A 17,514-nucleotide genomic window follows, 5' to 3' on the forward strand; every position below is an offset into this window, starting at 1 on the left:
ATATGGTATTGTTCATAACCCAGTGTGGTGAAGAGCTTTAGTTTAAGCCGTATTTGAATGACAATATCTCTTCGGGGGTGTTGTCGTTCTATTATCTCAATATTCCTTCGGGGGTGTTGATATATCCGCTCACTGTTTAAATAAAAATTCTAAATCCCTCCGGGGGTTGGAATTTTCATTATTGCTATTGTAGCACCTGCAGATCGTACAGCATCTTTCCGGGGGTGCAGAATGCTTTAATTGTTCTGTGTCGTTATTTTCTTTACCTCTAACCTTACCACTTCCCCAATCCTTGCCATCATTTGACAGAGCTGATCACGCAATACTTCTGGAACGGTTGAAATTAATAGGAGTGTCTTCTGATCTGATTCGTTGGCTCGAATCATATCTGAGAGATCGAACACTTGTAGTAAAAATTGGATGTGTGTTCTCTGCCCCATGTTCGAACAACTCGGGTGTTCCTCAAGGAAGTAATTTGGGCCCACTCTTATTCACACTCTTTATCAATGATCCAGCTACAGTATTACCACAGGGTTGTCGTATATTCTACGCTGATGATGTTAAATTATACATGATCGTCAAGTGCATCAGGGATGGCTTAGCTTTACAACAGCACTTGGACACTTTCAATGACTGGTGCTCCTTAAACTTCCTTACAATTAGTATTCATAAATGCAGTGTTATATCGTATCATCGCAAGCACAAACAAATTTCATACGACTACTGTGGTGGAGAACAGCATCTTGAGCGTGTACTACAAGTGTGTGACCTTGGAGTCACTTTGGATTCTGCACTCACTTTCCGACCTCATTTCGATTATATTATTAACAAGGCAAACCGCCAGATGGGATTCATGTTCAAAATTTCTAATGAATTTAATGACCCTCTCTGTCTCCGTTCACTTTACTGTGCATTGGTACGGTCAATATTGGAATCTAACTCCGTAATATGGTGTCCGTATCAAGCAACATGGATAGCAAGAATTGAAGCAATTCATAGAAAATTCATTCGTTATGCGCTAAGACGCCTTCCGTAGCAGGGCCCTATTAATCTCCCGAAGACCGCTGTAGATTATTAGGTCTGCACACGCTTGAAGCGAGAAGGAGAGTAACCCAAGCTGTTTTTGTCGCTAAGATTCTTCTAGGAGAGTTAGATACGCCGGAATTGTTGGGTCAACTCCACATCTATGCACCGGAACGTGTACTCCGTCAACGAAGCTTTTTGCTGTTGGAACACAGGAGCTCCTTGTATGGTAACCATGATCCAATTCGCTTCATGTCTGCCACATTCAACGAAGTGTTTGCGGATTTCGATTTCAACGTGTCATCTACTACCTTCAAAAACCGGCTATTAAGTAGTCTCTGACTTACCAGATATTTCCTGACGACATTTTAATCTGTATTTATATTTGCTGCTTTTGTTTATATTCTTTCTACATTGTTTATTTTGCTGGATTAGTTTGTTTTTGTAATATTTATTTCTGTATTTATTGTTAAGTTCTGTATTGTGTATTCATTTGAAAAGATATGGGGTTTTTATGCCAATTTGAGTATAGTTAATGTTTCACTCAAATTGGCTTTTCCCCATCCCTTCATATTCATTAAGACTAACTAGGTCAGATGAAAATAAATAAATAAATAAATAAATAAATAAATCAGGGACATTATGGAAAAGCAAATCATGGCAAGTCAGAAATCTCCGATCAACATAGGGAACGTGCCATTTGAGCCAGTCATTACTGGTTTCTAATTCCTGAACATCACGCTCATTGTTAGAAATTTCACTCATATCTACACTACCCGGCAAAAATTAGGAATCGCTTTAATAAGTATTGCAACACCAATATTAAGTATTGCCGAAAGGTATAGTATTAACTTGGAAAGGGCGAATTCAAGGTTTGCTGCATATTCGCTCTCTTCAGAAAAGTCGTTCTTTGGGTCAAAGGTATCCGGCAAGTGAACATTTTGGTTTAAAGTTCTGTCACAAGATGGTGCTAGTGAACATGTGAGATTGTGCAGTTCAACTTGTTTCATTTCGTTTTTTTTTAAATTTCAAAATTCGCGTAAATGAAGACCGCGTAAATTTAAGAATCCGTGTTATTGGGAACCTCGTTAATGGATGCGTAAATTCAAAAATCCGCGTAAATGAAAACCGCGTAAATTTTAAAAACCGCATAAATTTCAAAATCCGCGTAAATTAAAAAAAGCGTAAATTACAAAATCCGCGTAAATAAAAACCGCGTAAATTTCAAAATCCGCGTGAAAAATACCGCGCAAAAAACGCGTAAACAAACCAGAGTGTAATACATTATTGGACATGTTCTATCTGGTGATTCTGATTTTCTAGAAAATTCGCGCCCACGGCGAATTTGTGTAGAAGGACAAGACCGTGACTACCATGTGGATGTTGGTTTGTTTGGTTCGAAGCTTTGTCATTACGTGGCACTGGTACAGATATAAAGTTATGCATTTATAATTTATTTTATTACGATTGTTTAACGATCTAAACAGGTCATGTCTTCAGCAAAGTTGTTTATCAGATCTTGGCCAAAATTTACGTTTACGGGGTGCTATCATATATGTGAAACAATGCATTTTAGAACTCAAATTATCAGGTGAAACTCGTGTGTTCAGCGAAGTAAAATAAAAAGACATCGTGTAGTGTACATAATGTCAATTAAAACTATTATGGAACAACTTTTCAATTTCAGATTCATGTGACGAGTATTAAAGTGTACTCGTGCACCACCGACCGACCTTCACATAACTGGGCCATCTAACAATCGCCTAGCACACAACTAGATGACCAAACGCACGAATCAAATTTCCACGTACCGCTATTGCATGGCTTTCGAAAGAAATCGAAATTTCCTTCAAAAATCTTGACACATATACTCCACCCGAAGGGTCACCCGTCCGGTCCGGAGTGCCTTTCGGTTCCCATCCATTGCCAGCGGGTGCCGCCACGAAGCGAACCAGTAATTATCGCACGCTTCGATTCGAACATGTAGGTCATAAAAAACCCTGCCTATCGTTCGTGGACCCATGAATGCCTCAGTGCGAACGGATTGGCATGAAGTTCCATAATAGCATCACATCAACAATAACAAAGTATCGAATCGAAGCAAAAAGGCTGCCCCGCGAGTTGATCACGCATCTGGTCTGGCGAGTGCAAAACTTTGGCATCTGAAAGGGAAAACGTAAATCTTCCTTCTTTTCTTCACTAAGGGGTTTTACTGCATCTTTCCGTTACTTTCTGTTTTGACTGACGAAGTGCTTGATTTTATATCTGTTGATTGAAAGGAAAACCGCTCACAAATCATAACAAAAAATACCCCCAGACTCGATTCGGAGGGCGGCTATACTGGAACAAAATTCCGCGCACGTGTAGTGTTTCAGGGTGAAGAACTGCTTGCATCGCGATCGTCGAATATCAATAATTATCAAACTCAATGAAACGAACGAAATGTAAGCATTGCTGAAGCAACTCGTAAAACCACCCACTGATCGATTATGCAGTGAAAATGCAAGTTGGTGTTACAATTTGGGTCAAATCTGACCTCACGCAACCCAGTGCATCCATCGAAATTATTGCAATCTTCCCCGGAATGAATTTATTTTTAGAAAATCAGACATCATCAATCAAGCGCAATGATTTTGTGAGAGAACCTTCAGCAACCGTAGATAATGGGTTCGAATAACTCAAACGACGCTATATTGTGGATTTCATCACGATTCCGATCGAACGCGACCTAATTGGCCAAGGCGGACTTTAGCTTTAAACATTCAGTTAACTGACTCACACACAAGATCTACATATAGTGCTCATCGCCCCCATCTCTGCATAAGGCTTATTTTTACACGAACTAACTAACGCACTGACGCACGGGCAAAAAAAAACATAGTCAAGAGGGCGTAGAAAAATGGGAAATTTATGTCCCAAGGGGAAAATTATGTCATCCAACTTGAGCAGCTTTGCATTGGCAGCTATGATGATGATGATCAAATCATGATGGGTGCCTTGTGGAGGAGTGGAGCTAAATGTAGTCGGAATGTCTGCCATCCGAAGCAGCTGAAAAGTTTACGACTCATCCAGGTAGAGTAGCTGCCGGTACAAGTATCCAAATATAGCTACAACAGCTGGGTTTCGTCCCATAACCTCTGTCAAATATTCAAACTATGCTCCTAATTTGAAAAAAAAAACTTTGCAATATATCTGAATAATTTAATTATTGCACAATTGTGAAAATTTCTCTGAATGACTACTTGTGACACTATTTAGTAGGGTTATTCTGAATATATACTTTTTCCGCGTTGCTTCACCCAGATTTGTTTCTCTAATCGATATTGAACTGTACTGCCCATAAAAGCATAAGAGTCCCATATTGAAAAACAGCAAGCTTAGAAAAAACACTATTAAAGATTTACATTCTCATTGAGCCTTATGGATGGGACAACCATGTTTTGGTATTTTTTTCGGTATTTTCATTACAAATCTGGTAATCTTATTTGTTCATTGTGATTCAGTGGTGATACAGAATACAATCCAACAGATAACTCATTTTCGTCAAAAATCCATATGGGACTCTTATGCTTTTATGGGCAGTGTAGTAGTCATTACAACTAATAAAACAAAACTCAAACATTTGTTTACAACTCGCCTGAACTATTAACTAATCAGTGTCAGTGGATGGTTGTTACCCAGTTCACAACAATATCAGAGTGCAGTTTTCTTCATTCACAATAACCGGGGATAGACCGTGAACATAAACATAAAACTGTGAAAGTGAAATTATTATACCACGCCACATCGTTTTATTTTTTTCTTGTTGTTGTTTTTCGAGGACTGCATTTTGAGTCACGCGTTCGTACTTTTCCCCCCTCGTGTGGCGTGGCTGGAAGGCAATTTGTTTCAGACTACCATAACGCGCAAAAAAAAAACACTGAGAATCAATGACACAAACCAGACAGACATTCGCCGGACGCAACTAAACGAAAACGAAAGTTTTTGCTTCGCTAATGGCGCGCAGCAGCGTCAGGAGAAAAAGCAAAGACAGTACGACGCCGCCTTGCCGCCACCAGTGCAGTGCAGCAGTATGCATGCAATGATATAAGCTGCATGGTCCCGACGCGTCTTAAAATCGAAATGGAAAATGCATTATTTCTTCAGTAATCGTGTGGTGAAGGGAAATTGCGTGCGGGCTAGCTTTGTTCTACTGATGTGGTTGTGGTGTTAGGCGTTAAATGCAAATGTTTGCGGCGGTAATAGCTACATATTTTGCATGGTTATTAGTGAACTAAAATGTACCACAGGCAAATTTATTGTGGTTGATTAGGGTCTTATCGAATTGGTCATGGAACCAGTGTTAGCAATCGGATATACTGTTTCCTTCTCTTTTTCTACTAGATCACATAGAAGTTCTACGGGGAAGCCACCTAGAACCTAAAATTCATAAATTCACGATTTCGTGAACTGAATGATTTACGAAAACTGTGACGAAGTTCCTGAAATCATGAATAATAAACCTCATATTCATGAAACTATTTGTATTTCAGAAAACTAGTTCGCCCCGAATATATACATGGCGTTACATTCGAATGTTTGGTTGGGTTACTATTATTGCTCCCTGGACATGTTTAGTTTTTGTTATGATTCTATTTCATGATTTGGGAATACATAGCCGACAGTCAAACGATGTTCACCATTTCAAGAACTTATTCGCAATTTTTGTGCTATTTTATTCATGAGTTTACTATCGGATTTTTCTGTCAGACTGGCCGGATTTATGATAACGACTTCAGTCGCGATTTTCGTAATTTCTGTTCACGTTACCGTGATATTATATTTATGAGTAGAGTTTATCATGTTCATGATTTCAGGAACTTCTTCGCGATTTTTTGTGCTATTTTATGCATGACTTTACCGGCGGATGTTTCTGTCAGATTAGCAGGATTTATGATCAGGATTTCAGGATCTCAGTCGCCATTTCTATTCACGTTATCGTGATATTTTATTCAAGAGTAGAGTGATTCATGTTCATAATGTCAGGATCCTTGTCAGGATTTTCGATATTTTAATCATGATTAATGTGATTTATGTTTATGATTTCAGGAACTTTGAAATAATTTTCATAATTTCTATTCACGTTGTCGTTAAAATTTAGTCATGAGTGTATGTTTATTTATGTTCATGATTTCAGGGTCTTTGTCACGATTTTTGATATTTTTGCCACGAGTTGTGTGATTTTCTTCATGATTTCAGGATCTTAGTCACACTTTCCGTAATTCACCTTCAGGTTTTCGTGATATTTTATACAGCTTGCTTTCGAATTTGACACATGTAGTAATGTGACTCATGTTCATGATATCAGCATTTTATCATGGTATTGGTAATTCCTCTTCGCCTCATCGCGATCTGTTAATTTATGTTTACTATCGGGTTGTTCACTCGAAGTAACGTGTTAATATCAACTGGATCATAAAAGTGTGACTGATTCGCGTTACCTTGTTCTGTGAAATATATCACGAGCATGATTTGTGGTGCTCAGCGCAGTTTACGTTTTCTGTCGAGACATTACATTGAACCTTATCAAATAAATAACGATGTTCGAGGTAGTAGTTTTCTTATATCTACTACTCGTACCTCTATTACTAGTCGCTAGCAGCTGGATATTTCATGAAAAAATGCATGGAATAAAAATGGTTCCACAAATAATATTCTAAATTTGCGAAATAGTTCACGTGAAAATTTCATTACCATGTTGCATGAAATTGAAAATGATTAAGCATATCTTCTAAATACCACCAACACGCAAAATAGATCGTAAATCATAAACCAGTTCACGTATACATGAATATTGTATGATTTCGGGAACTATTTCAACGCTTTTAGGGAGGGGAGAAAGTATAACAAAATGTGACATGTTGTGACATATGAAGGAGGGGGAGTAAGGTACTTTTCCACGATTACGAATGGTAAGTTGTCACTATTGTAATAGGAACCATGAACAAGTTCTCGAAACATGAATAATATTTATCATTTTATGAATTACTTCACGAGTACGGATATTGGATTGTGAATAATATATAAAGAATCATGAATTGGTTCAACCAGGATTGAATGGATTCATTATTAAAATTCCGAGTTTCGTTCGCAAGAATATATACAAAATGTTTTGATTTTGTGAGCGAATAAAAGCAAAATAATTTTGATTATTAATAATCCGTGTCAGTTTATTCTTTACTATAGACGACTCAGGCCCATTAGTGAAGAGTGTTCGCTCTTCCCTGACAAAGCAAAACTTATCTTGATTCATACCCATAGAACAAATCTAGATCCACAAGTACTTTGGTCACAATGGGGATTTCTTACAAGTTTTTTCAAGTATCAAACACAATCAAACACAACAGTTAATTGGGAATAACTTTGTTGAACACATTATTTACCTATGTATTTATATTATATATAGTTATGTGTTAGTAAGAATTTTGGAGTGAGGAATGAGTATGAGCATGATCATGTGATTGGCCAGAACAAGTAAAATTGCACAGAAAATCAACAAATGGGACCTGGCAGTAGCTATCCATCTTCAATGTGCACGTTTCGAGTATTTTATACTTTGAAATGCCCAAAGGATGGGGTAAAGAATCACACAAATCTGGCCTCAACTTAATACGTGACATGATCTACGCAACTCTCAGAAGAGTTATCATACGTTTATTGTTCTGAGCAGTCGGCTGCCGAGATTTTATGATAGATTTATCGCATATTGAATTTATTCGGAAATGCTCAGTTTGTAAAAAAGATGGTAATGTCAGAGACATAACCGAAGTGAAGTGGAATACACTATAGGCTTAATTCGTTAATAGGCTGCATTTTTTACCAATTTTTGAAAGATTATATTAAAATAAGATATTTTGGTATTTCCATTAGGTACACGTATATCCGACTTTCTGCTTTTGCTAAATGAATTGTTTCACTCTCATTAAATGCTCTTTTCAGGATTACCATATTAGAATATGCGATTTTCCGCTGTTGCCACGTATATCCGCTATTCAGCCAAATGAATTGTTTCACTCTCATTAAATGCGCTTTTCAGGGATACCATATGAGAACCCATATATTCGAATAATATGGATTTCGATGTACATGTACCGATAATTCGGTATTTCTATTAGAAATACCGAAATAGGTGGTTTTAATACAACTTATCAGAAGATAGTAATTGCAGCATTCGTATTAAAAACCTAAAAAAGTGTATTCTACTCTACTACGGTTATGTCTCTGATATTACCTACCCAACTTTTTGATATTGCCATATTTACTAATTTTTATGAAGGTGTTTAAAAAATTCAAGTTTATAGATTATTAATTTAATAAATATTTACTTTAAATGTTATTATGTTGTTATTATTAAAATATATTTCGTCCACTTGTTAACGCTTATCGACAGCTGGAACCAAAAAACTTGTGTATGTTGTCTCAAGGTGCGGGACGTTTTTTTCAAATCCATGCTGACATTCGTCAATTATGTTGGCATTATAGATAAACTGTTCCAGAACTTTAGCTAGACAGTTTAATAACTAGATTCCTCTGTAGTTTTCGATATTGTGGATGTGTCCAGCTTTAGTTCCGAACTATAGCAGCTTCTTTCCATACACTTGGGAAAACATTGTGCGAGATTGAGAACTGGGAAATTATGCTTGGGAAAACATTGTGCGAGATTGAGAGCTGGGGAATTATGGTGCATAGAGAGCTCGGGCACAATGTTTTATAAATGTGTGAAACAAGCAATTCGGACCAGGCCCTTTCAACGGATCAACGCTGGACAGAGCGCTGAATACATCGGCATCATTTACGTTAGGACGAGGTAGGTTGATAGTATACGTTGGTAATGAATGTTTCAATGTACTGTTGCGGTGGATAGACAGGAGGGCTAGTAAATACATCTCGGAAATGCTCTGCAAAAAGGTCCGCCGACTCAGCTGCCGACTGTGAATTTTTGTTTCGAAGATAGACATTTTCTGGTATACCCCTGGAACGTTTTCTAGTATTTATGAATGTCCAGAATGTCGAGGGATTGTTTCGAGGGCTGCGTTGGGTCTTGGTTCAGATATTCACCGTATACAGTTATGGGCTGTTTCATATTGCGGTTCCATTTGACGAAGAATAGTTTTGTTGTTGTCGGTCCTACGACGTAAGTATCGCTTCGTTGTACTACTCCGGGTTGCGTAGGCGACCAAGCTCGGGATTCTCCCACGTAAACTTATAATCTGCTTTTCTGCTGATACGTTTTTAGGAACATTGCGGCGAAGAATTTCATATATTGCTTCGTAGAGCGCCGCAACTGCCTGATCTAAATCGTTCGCATTCAGCATATCACATCAATTGACTGCACCAATGGCCACTTCATCGAGGATGCATCGAATAAAGTCAAAGTTGAGATCGTCGTTGATTGTATCAAAAGCGTCACTACCATCAGAACGCGTATCAAATTGTAGAACGAAGGGTTTATGGTGAGGGTCTACCTTCAATATAGATGTCGGAGACTGAATCAATTCAAACACGTCGGTGTCGTTGACGAAGGTCAAATCAAGGATCCGTCCATTCACATTGCTAAGAGAGCAGATTTGATACAAACCACCAGTGACCAGCGTTTCTGTGATAGCTATCTCTTGTTCTGATGTTGCATTTTCAGGAATGTAGCACTTGAGATCGTCATCGAAGATCCACCGAAGATGAGAGAGATTGTAATCGCCTGCCGGTTGGTCTGTTCATGAATATTCTGGACCGCAGAGAAGTGAAAGTTGTACATGTCAAGATCGCTGTTCGGTCTCAGATAAATGCAGCAAACATATGAGCCTATATTCGCCATGTTTCTATTATCACTCTACCCATTTGCAGCCGTTGGTTAGCGCAGCGTCTGCCATCTTTGTTCAACGCATTGAGTTAAATGGTAGCGCGACAATAGGGGCTCTCGTTTCGAGATTTCGTTGCGCTCAAACACGAGAATTTCACCGTTCTCAGCAAATTTGTGCTAGCATCTTGGTTCTTAACAACGAAGCAAAGCTGTTGATGCCAATTTGTACGCATTCGATTGGTTGTAGGCCGTAGAATTAATGAATTAGTGAGGCACCCTCCTTAGTATGGTGAAAATAGGCTCTTTACCCTAAAGATCGGCCTGGCAGTGAAACACGTACGACAACTTGTTCTAAATCTTCACATTCAGGTAACTTTAGTACAGTTCCAGTTAGATTTTTTTCTTTATCGCTATAAGAATACCACCTCCGCGGTTTAGATGACTGGAATAAGAGTTGCGATCGCATCGGTAGATTGCGTAGTTCGTCGATAGCTCAGCGTTTAATATATCATCACGTAGCCAGGTTTCGGTGAGAACGATAATATCGTAGTCATAGGAAATGAGGGCAAGCAAGAAGGCCGGCATTTTAGTTCTCATTTCGCGAACGTTCTGGTAATAGACGGACAGGAAATCATGTGCCGTATGCGACGGTGTACTATGAACCAAAAGGTTTTCAGCGAGTGGATTATCATTTAAAGTAACATACTCGCCTGAGGATGGAGTTCGGAAGACCTCCTCACGACCTCCGAACGCATAGCCGGGACGACTGAGCTGGTCGCTAGCTGGTAGCGCGACTGCGTCGGAGCACTCGGGGACTTTCGTAGTACTGTATAACGGGAGTCCCGGTGATGGCAACGCAACGTGAGTTTGTAGATGTAGTCTTGACGGGGACGAACATATTGTACTCGATGGCACGCCAAGTGGTGTTCAGAAAGCAGAGTACGAAAACCGTCTGTGCCATGTCTTCGTTGCAGGCTTTCGTCTTCCACTTTCGCTCGCCAGTCATCCTTCTCCGTGCTGCTGCAGGGTACCGTTGGCCGATACCGTAGCGGATTACCTGGTGATCGCTATTGGTGTACTACTCACATACCATCCAGTTCATGTTTGCCGTCTGTGAAAGACAACAGAATGTGACGTTGATGATAGACTCCCTTCCGTCTCTCCGAAAAGTGCTAACGGAACCTAGCTTGTGCAATCATACGTCTAGCTTCGCTAGAGCTTCCTGCAGGATACACCCTCTTGTGTTTGTTACTCTACTGCCCCACTCCACAGCCCAGGTTGACTACCAAAGATCGCTTTAGTTTAACCTTTTTAAAACAAAAATCATAAACCCCCGCTCACCCGCCAACATTTTCAACACACCACCGTATTTCAGTAGACGCAAACCCAATTAAATTTTCCCATGCAGAAACATGCCAGATGCCTTAGTACCCAAAAACACATCACGTATATCCACAATATAAAACAAGTGTGCCAATAGGCTCATTACCCTATGTGCAAAGCAACCGTCAAAAACATTTGGCGTCTAATTTTTTTATGATAGTGTGGCGTAACCGAACGCGCACACAATCATAATAAAATGATTTCTCGACAAACATATGATTACGGCTTAAAAGCCAACTGTCAAAATTCTCTTTGAAAGGAAATTCCTGACAAACCGTTACTCGTTAAACACAGTTCATATCAGTTAATGAAAGAGAAAACTTTTCTCTTTTGTTTACTTCCAACATCGTTGAGTGGCGAATAACGGTTTGTCCGAAATTTCTTTTCAAAGAGAATTTTGACAGTTGGCTTTTAAGCCGTTTGTCGAGATTTGTCCTTTTTGTCCCAGTCCCAACATAAACACACAAGCGGCATACAAACACCCTGCAATGTTCAAACCAAAGGACACCCACATACCCACATTGCAAATCAACGTGTATATGTACGCGTATTGCGTGCTTTTCACCCTGCTGTGAGATTTGAAATTGAATACACGAATGAGTTCGTCTATGCAAAGTTTGCCATGCCATCACTGCCATGCCCCATCGCATCGTCGTTATTGTCCAGGTCCTACCCCTAGTAACAATTGTGGTTTTATGGCACTCTTGAAGCCCTTCTTAAAACTTATAACTGACGCAAGCGAACACGCTGTACCTCTATAAATAGCCTCCAGTATCTGATTGAGTTGCTTAGGTACTCCCTCCCTATTGGCGGCTCTGCCCGGAATAGATTGACTGATGTATGGGAGTTTTTACGTTTTCCGAGTTCTATTCATTTTGGCCTGTTTTTCAATAGTGTGGTATTGAAATATAAAAACAGTATAGCAATAAAACATAATTTCAGGTAATTCCGAATTGTTTGGTGATAACCAGACGGAAATTCGTTCATAAATAACAAAGTTATTAGCGTTCAACATAGTGACGCAAAAACGTGACATTGCTTGATTTTAGATTTTAGAATGACACCCTACCCCAGATAGTGCAGTAAGACATTTTCAATGTCAAAAATCTAAGCAGTTCAGGAGCACTTCAACAGGCATGAATTTGAAATTATACCCAATATCGGCCTATTTCTCAAAAAATCAAAATTCGCCACTAGCAGGAGACGTTTTATCAAATTCACTCCGAAGGAGAAAATGTTTAAATTGTTTTTTGCACTGTTTTTGGCTTTTGCAAAATTTTATATAAAATAATATACAAAGTTTTGTATTTTTGTTTAAGTTCCCATTGAAGAGGTTGAAATTACCTTTTATTTAATATTAAGGGGGTCCTCTTATTGTGGCAAAAAGCACCTAATGTTTTTTTTGAAGCAGTGAAATGACTTAGACATGTGCACTATTCTGCAAAATGTTTATTAAGGTTTCATCTACAAAATAAAAAATTTCGACTATAAGGTATCAAAAATGGCGTCCAAAATGGCGGCTTTCTCGGACCAATATTTTTCGAATCTGCGGGTATTCTCATTTTTTAACCATTCAACCAATAAATTTCGGGTTTGGCCCGCCTAAAAGAAGACAATATTCTCGAGCACTGCAACCTACAAAATCGCAATACTTTGATCATTAAAGATTTTTTACAGCCGGCCAAAGTGGAAAAATCATGCGAAAAAACGATACTTTATTTTCAAGTGGCCGCCATTGTGCTTATATATCGAATTTTTTCATGTTTTTTAGGTTGGGGCGCCTCTACAGAATGCAATCTTCAAGATCGTTTTTGGTTTGCTGCTTGTAGACGACGAATGGCGACCTGTATCGTGCATGCAGATGAGGTCGGTTTTCAAAATACTTTTTGTTGGAGCCGCCATTTTGGACGCCAATTTGGAGACCTTACACTCGAAAGTTTTTATTTTATAGATGAAACCTGCAAAATGTTTATATTTTGAAGATTAGCGCACATGTCTAAGTCATTTTACTTCTTCAAAAAAATTATCAAACATTAGGTACTTTTTGCGCAATTATATAAGAGGTCCCCCTTAATACCATGAAAATCAATCGTCTCTTGAAATCCGGGACGCCAACTGAAATTAACATGTCGATTTTGCATTGATTTTAGCAACAAGCGCAGAGATTCAGTATAATTTTCTTTATATAAGAAAAGCAAAAATAACAGAACTCACCTATCCCCCGCCGGTTGGTTCACACCAATCCAATTCACCTACACAATGGTTCTAAAACGAAGAAAAAGAGAAACAATAATGTTATTAGCATTAAACCTTATGTGTGCAAATGTGAATGCAAATAAACTGTCTCGACCAGAAACGACCTCTAGAAACAATTCGCTGCCTGCTGGGCCGATAGCAGCCATACTAGCAACCGGAAATGCTCTGTTTTAGTAGGAATAGTGAATAGGGATTTGCTGTTTTCGCGGTGGGACTCACCGCTGTCTAGAATATAAATTCGAGCGAGTAACGGTGAAGAGGTATTGATTAAACATCAATCGATAAAAGAGGGACATATTTACTGCAGTGGTTTTCCATTTACATTGTGTAAATTTACTAAAGGTTTTCAAATAAAACACATGCAAAATTTAAAATTAATCATTTTATATTTATGCATTTCCAAACATCTTCTGCAAAAAATACGTGCTCCCAGAAGAATTACTTGTCTGCCATGACGCCAAAATGTTTCCTCAATAGGTCGTTCAATCTTTATAATCCTACAGTATAATGTCGACTGCCGGCCACAAGATACCCTATAAAAAAAACCGCCCCTCCGAGTCGGTGACATTTTTAAACATGTATCTCCAATCATCGTCGAAAGGTATTTCTTCCTTGACCCGACGACCAAACTGGTATCTAGACTTAAATACGACTAATGTCGTGAGCGGCACAGTATGATGCAGCCTATTTAAACTGGCAATCTGATATTTCCGGAAATGGCAGCTTTTCACTGTCCATTGAGTGGTGCGGCACAGACCACGCCGCAGCAGTATCAAGGTACCGCGACTATGGCTCAACGGTACCGGCGTGTAAACGACTGTCCGACCGTAATGCAACATTCACAGCAGACTTCGTTGGATAAGAAGCAAAAAGTGGCTGTTGGAAAATCGTAATAAAAACCATCCAGTGGAATATACAATAAGAAAATAGCACAATAAAGTGAAAGGGAAGGAAATCGTTCTGGAAATCACGCGCAATCCGCCAGGGGATAAAAAACATAAACATTGCAGTGGATACTTCAACGGTGCTGACCTGAATTTGCTCACTTGCTGCCCCCCTTACTGCGCACAAAGATCAAGACGCGGAATAGGTCTATAGCGAAAGTTTATTGGGGCAGATGGTTTATCTGAGTAATGTAAAGGACCGAATTGGTTAGGTGTCATTTGGCTGCATAATCCCTGGGAAATGGAACTTGTTGGAATAATCAGACATGGAATGTATCATTTCTGTTTAACAAATCATTAGGTACTCGATCGAGGTGCATGGAGGAATGGATTTAATTTGGACAATTGTGCTGTTCCGAAACGTTTTTCAAACGGTTGGGTTTAAAGGTATTTTTTCTTAATTCAACTCGACTTAATAATTTTGTAACTTTATAGCGTGTAGCATTTATTTATTGCAAAAATAACTAAATTTGTCCAATGACATTACAACACAATCGTAAAATTGCAATACAGCATATTGCAACAGTAGTGTTTGCTGTCTAGAACTAAAGAACAGCGACGTGCCAAAAGTATCGTTGGAAAAGAATGGTAGGAAATGTAAACAACCCGACACGCCTAAAGGCGACCAAAATCAAATATAGGTACCGTAAACCGGGGTGACTTTCATCACTCGAAACTTTTTTCGTAGATCGCTTATTAAACCAGAATAGTCTACCGAATCATTTTAATTTGAAATGATTTTTATTCTAAACTCATAAAGTACTGATTTGTTATACTTTTTGAGTATATTGTTCGGTTTTTGGGTACAAAAACTACAAAAAACCGAAATTTGACTTTATCTTATTTTTACGAAGCTTCGTAAAGTGTCTATTTTTTATAAAACAAATAAATCTCAGATTTGAGCAAGAGTAATAAATTACAAGCGAGTCTTTATTTTCCTTAAAATTAGGATGTGCCAAATTTAGTTTTAAGAGTTTGTTTAAAGTTAGTTTGTTTGTGTATTTTAAATACATTTTTTTTTTGAAACTGGTTGGCAATTATTTCAAATGATTTTAAGTTAAAATTCGCAACATTTTTTTATTGTTCGATATTCCAACATGTTAAAATGGATGAAACTTTTTGTACATTGATTAAGCACCGAAATAAAAGAATTTTAGCAGTTTAAATGTTTTCAGAATCTTTTATTCTATTTGGATACAAATTATACGAATTTTAATTACTCGAATTTTACAGAACATTGAAATACTTTGTGTAATACCAATTAATATCCATTTAACAATGAGTATCTTTCCAGAATTAGTTTAATCAAACATTTGAATGAAAAACATTGACATCAATAACTTAATGTGGGTGAACATGCAGGTTATCAAAGTTACCCCAGAATACGAAAACGGACTTCAACTTGAAATCATTTTTAAAAAAAAAAGCTGTAAGCGGAAGCTTTTAGGTAAAAGCATCCAATCTTGTTCTCCATACATCAGTACATGGTTTAAAAATATTAAACTTGAAAAACATGTGTCGCGTCTAAAAATATGTAACGATTACTTCGAAAAGTGATCAATGTCACCCCGGTTTACGGTACTAGGTATGAGAGTGCAGCGCTACACTGACTGCTGTGAGGCACGTTTATTTACCGCAACCCTTCGCGCTTCGTAGCAAAAAAACTCATTGTCGTTCTCGGAAATGTACAAAACAATTCAATCTATGAACATGAAACAGCTTTCCTACACTTGGACCAACAGACGTCACGCACTTCAGACCGACAGTCACGGGGTTGGGCCACCACCATCGCTTTGATTCAAGGTGTTGCCGGTTTGTGTACAAACAACGTTAATAATTGCAATGTTTCAGTTTTCTCTCACACTTTAATGCGTCAATTTTTTAGTGGATTTAAATGCAACATTTCTTCGTTTCATTCACACAAATCCATTGTTGATCGCATGTTCTTTGGACTGATGCTTTTTGGAAACCTCAATAGCAATAGCTTGCATTGAAATTTTTCTATAGTCGTTGTTTTCAACTACATTTGCATTAACGTGTGGTTACAGAGTCGTAAAAAATTGAAACATGATTTTATCGGACAATAAATCGCTATACAAATTAATCAAAATCAGGTCACATAACCAGAATTGACAAACAAAATCCGAAGAGTGTCATGTTAATTATATCCAACTACGCCTTATTGTTTGTTAGTGTGTCGGCACTGTCTTGGACTCACATTCGTGCCTGATCACTAAAGCACCCCTTTTGCCGCTGCTAGCAGCATTTAGATTCGGATCTCCTTCTTCACGGTTAACTGGGGACGTGATAAAGGAATCCAGCCAAAAGGGATCCCATAGTTAATAAGATTTTACCTAATTGGTGATTTTTTCGTCCATGCAACATGTAGCGCCATACTTTTTTCGGCAAAGCTTTTGTGCTTGCTTGGGCCTACATTGGATATTCTATTACTTGAGAATTACACCGCCATTAAGGAGTTATGAAATGAGAGAGAGAGAGAGAGAGATAGAGAGAGAAACTAAACAAATCGAACTTCTCGGCATGACTCTCCGACTATCATAAATGGATTTGATATGCGATGTACGGAGACGTTGATTTTTTCGAGCTTCTGGTTGGTGGAAAAAAATGATTCGGAAGTACCCCCACCAGACGGTGCTAGCGCAAACGCAAATTTTCAACATATTTTAATTGTTAAAAAATATGCTGTATTTCAATGCTTCTGCAGGCATTTGAAAGACCTAAAGTGTGTTGATCCTTCTCGATTGCATACAGCAAGCGAGTCAGGTATCTACTTTGAAGTCGACTTCATTCAGATTCTCTGATGAGCTGATCACACCTCTGGCATTCGCGCTACATGGCCAGTCCACTGTAACGCTTGCATGAAAAAAAGAGACAAAGTTCAATCAATTTTTCATGCGATTATTGCTACATGGTCCAAAATATAAGTGGGCTATATACAGAAAAAAATTGACACCTCTTTCAGTTCGTTTACGATAGCCTTGGTGAAAGCAGTGTAGCTACTACCTTCGATGGTTTGTTATTGCCACCGGCTCCTTTTTGGTGGGCCGGATA

At 38.4% G+C, this 17,514-nt stretch overlaps 1 protein-coding gene across 1 annotated transcript in view; it reads right to left on the minus strand.

Moving 5' to 3' along the window:
• The window catches only part of LOC131684124 (CDC42 small effector protein homolog), a 91,058-nt gene that overhangs the window by 39,997 nt on the left and 33,547 nt on the right, over positions 1-17,514 (minus strand). Inside the window, exon 2 of the mRNA XM_058966694.1 lies at positions 13,457-13,507. The gene's annotated coding sequence lies outside the window, so the exon portion shown is untranslated. The remainder of the gene's footprint in view (positions 1-13,456; positions 13,508-17,514) is intronic.

This window comes from Topomyia yanbarensis, chromosome 2 (genome assembly GCF_030247195.1).
Source record: "Topomyia yanbarensis strain Yona2022 chromosome 2, ASM3024719v1, whole genome shotgun sequence".
Classification (NCBI taxonomy): Eukaryota; Metazoa; Arthropoda; class Insecta; order Diptera; family Culicidae; genus Topomyia; species Topomyia yanbarensis.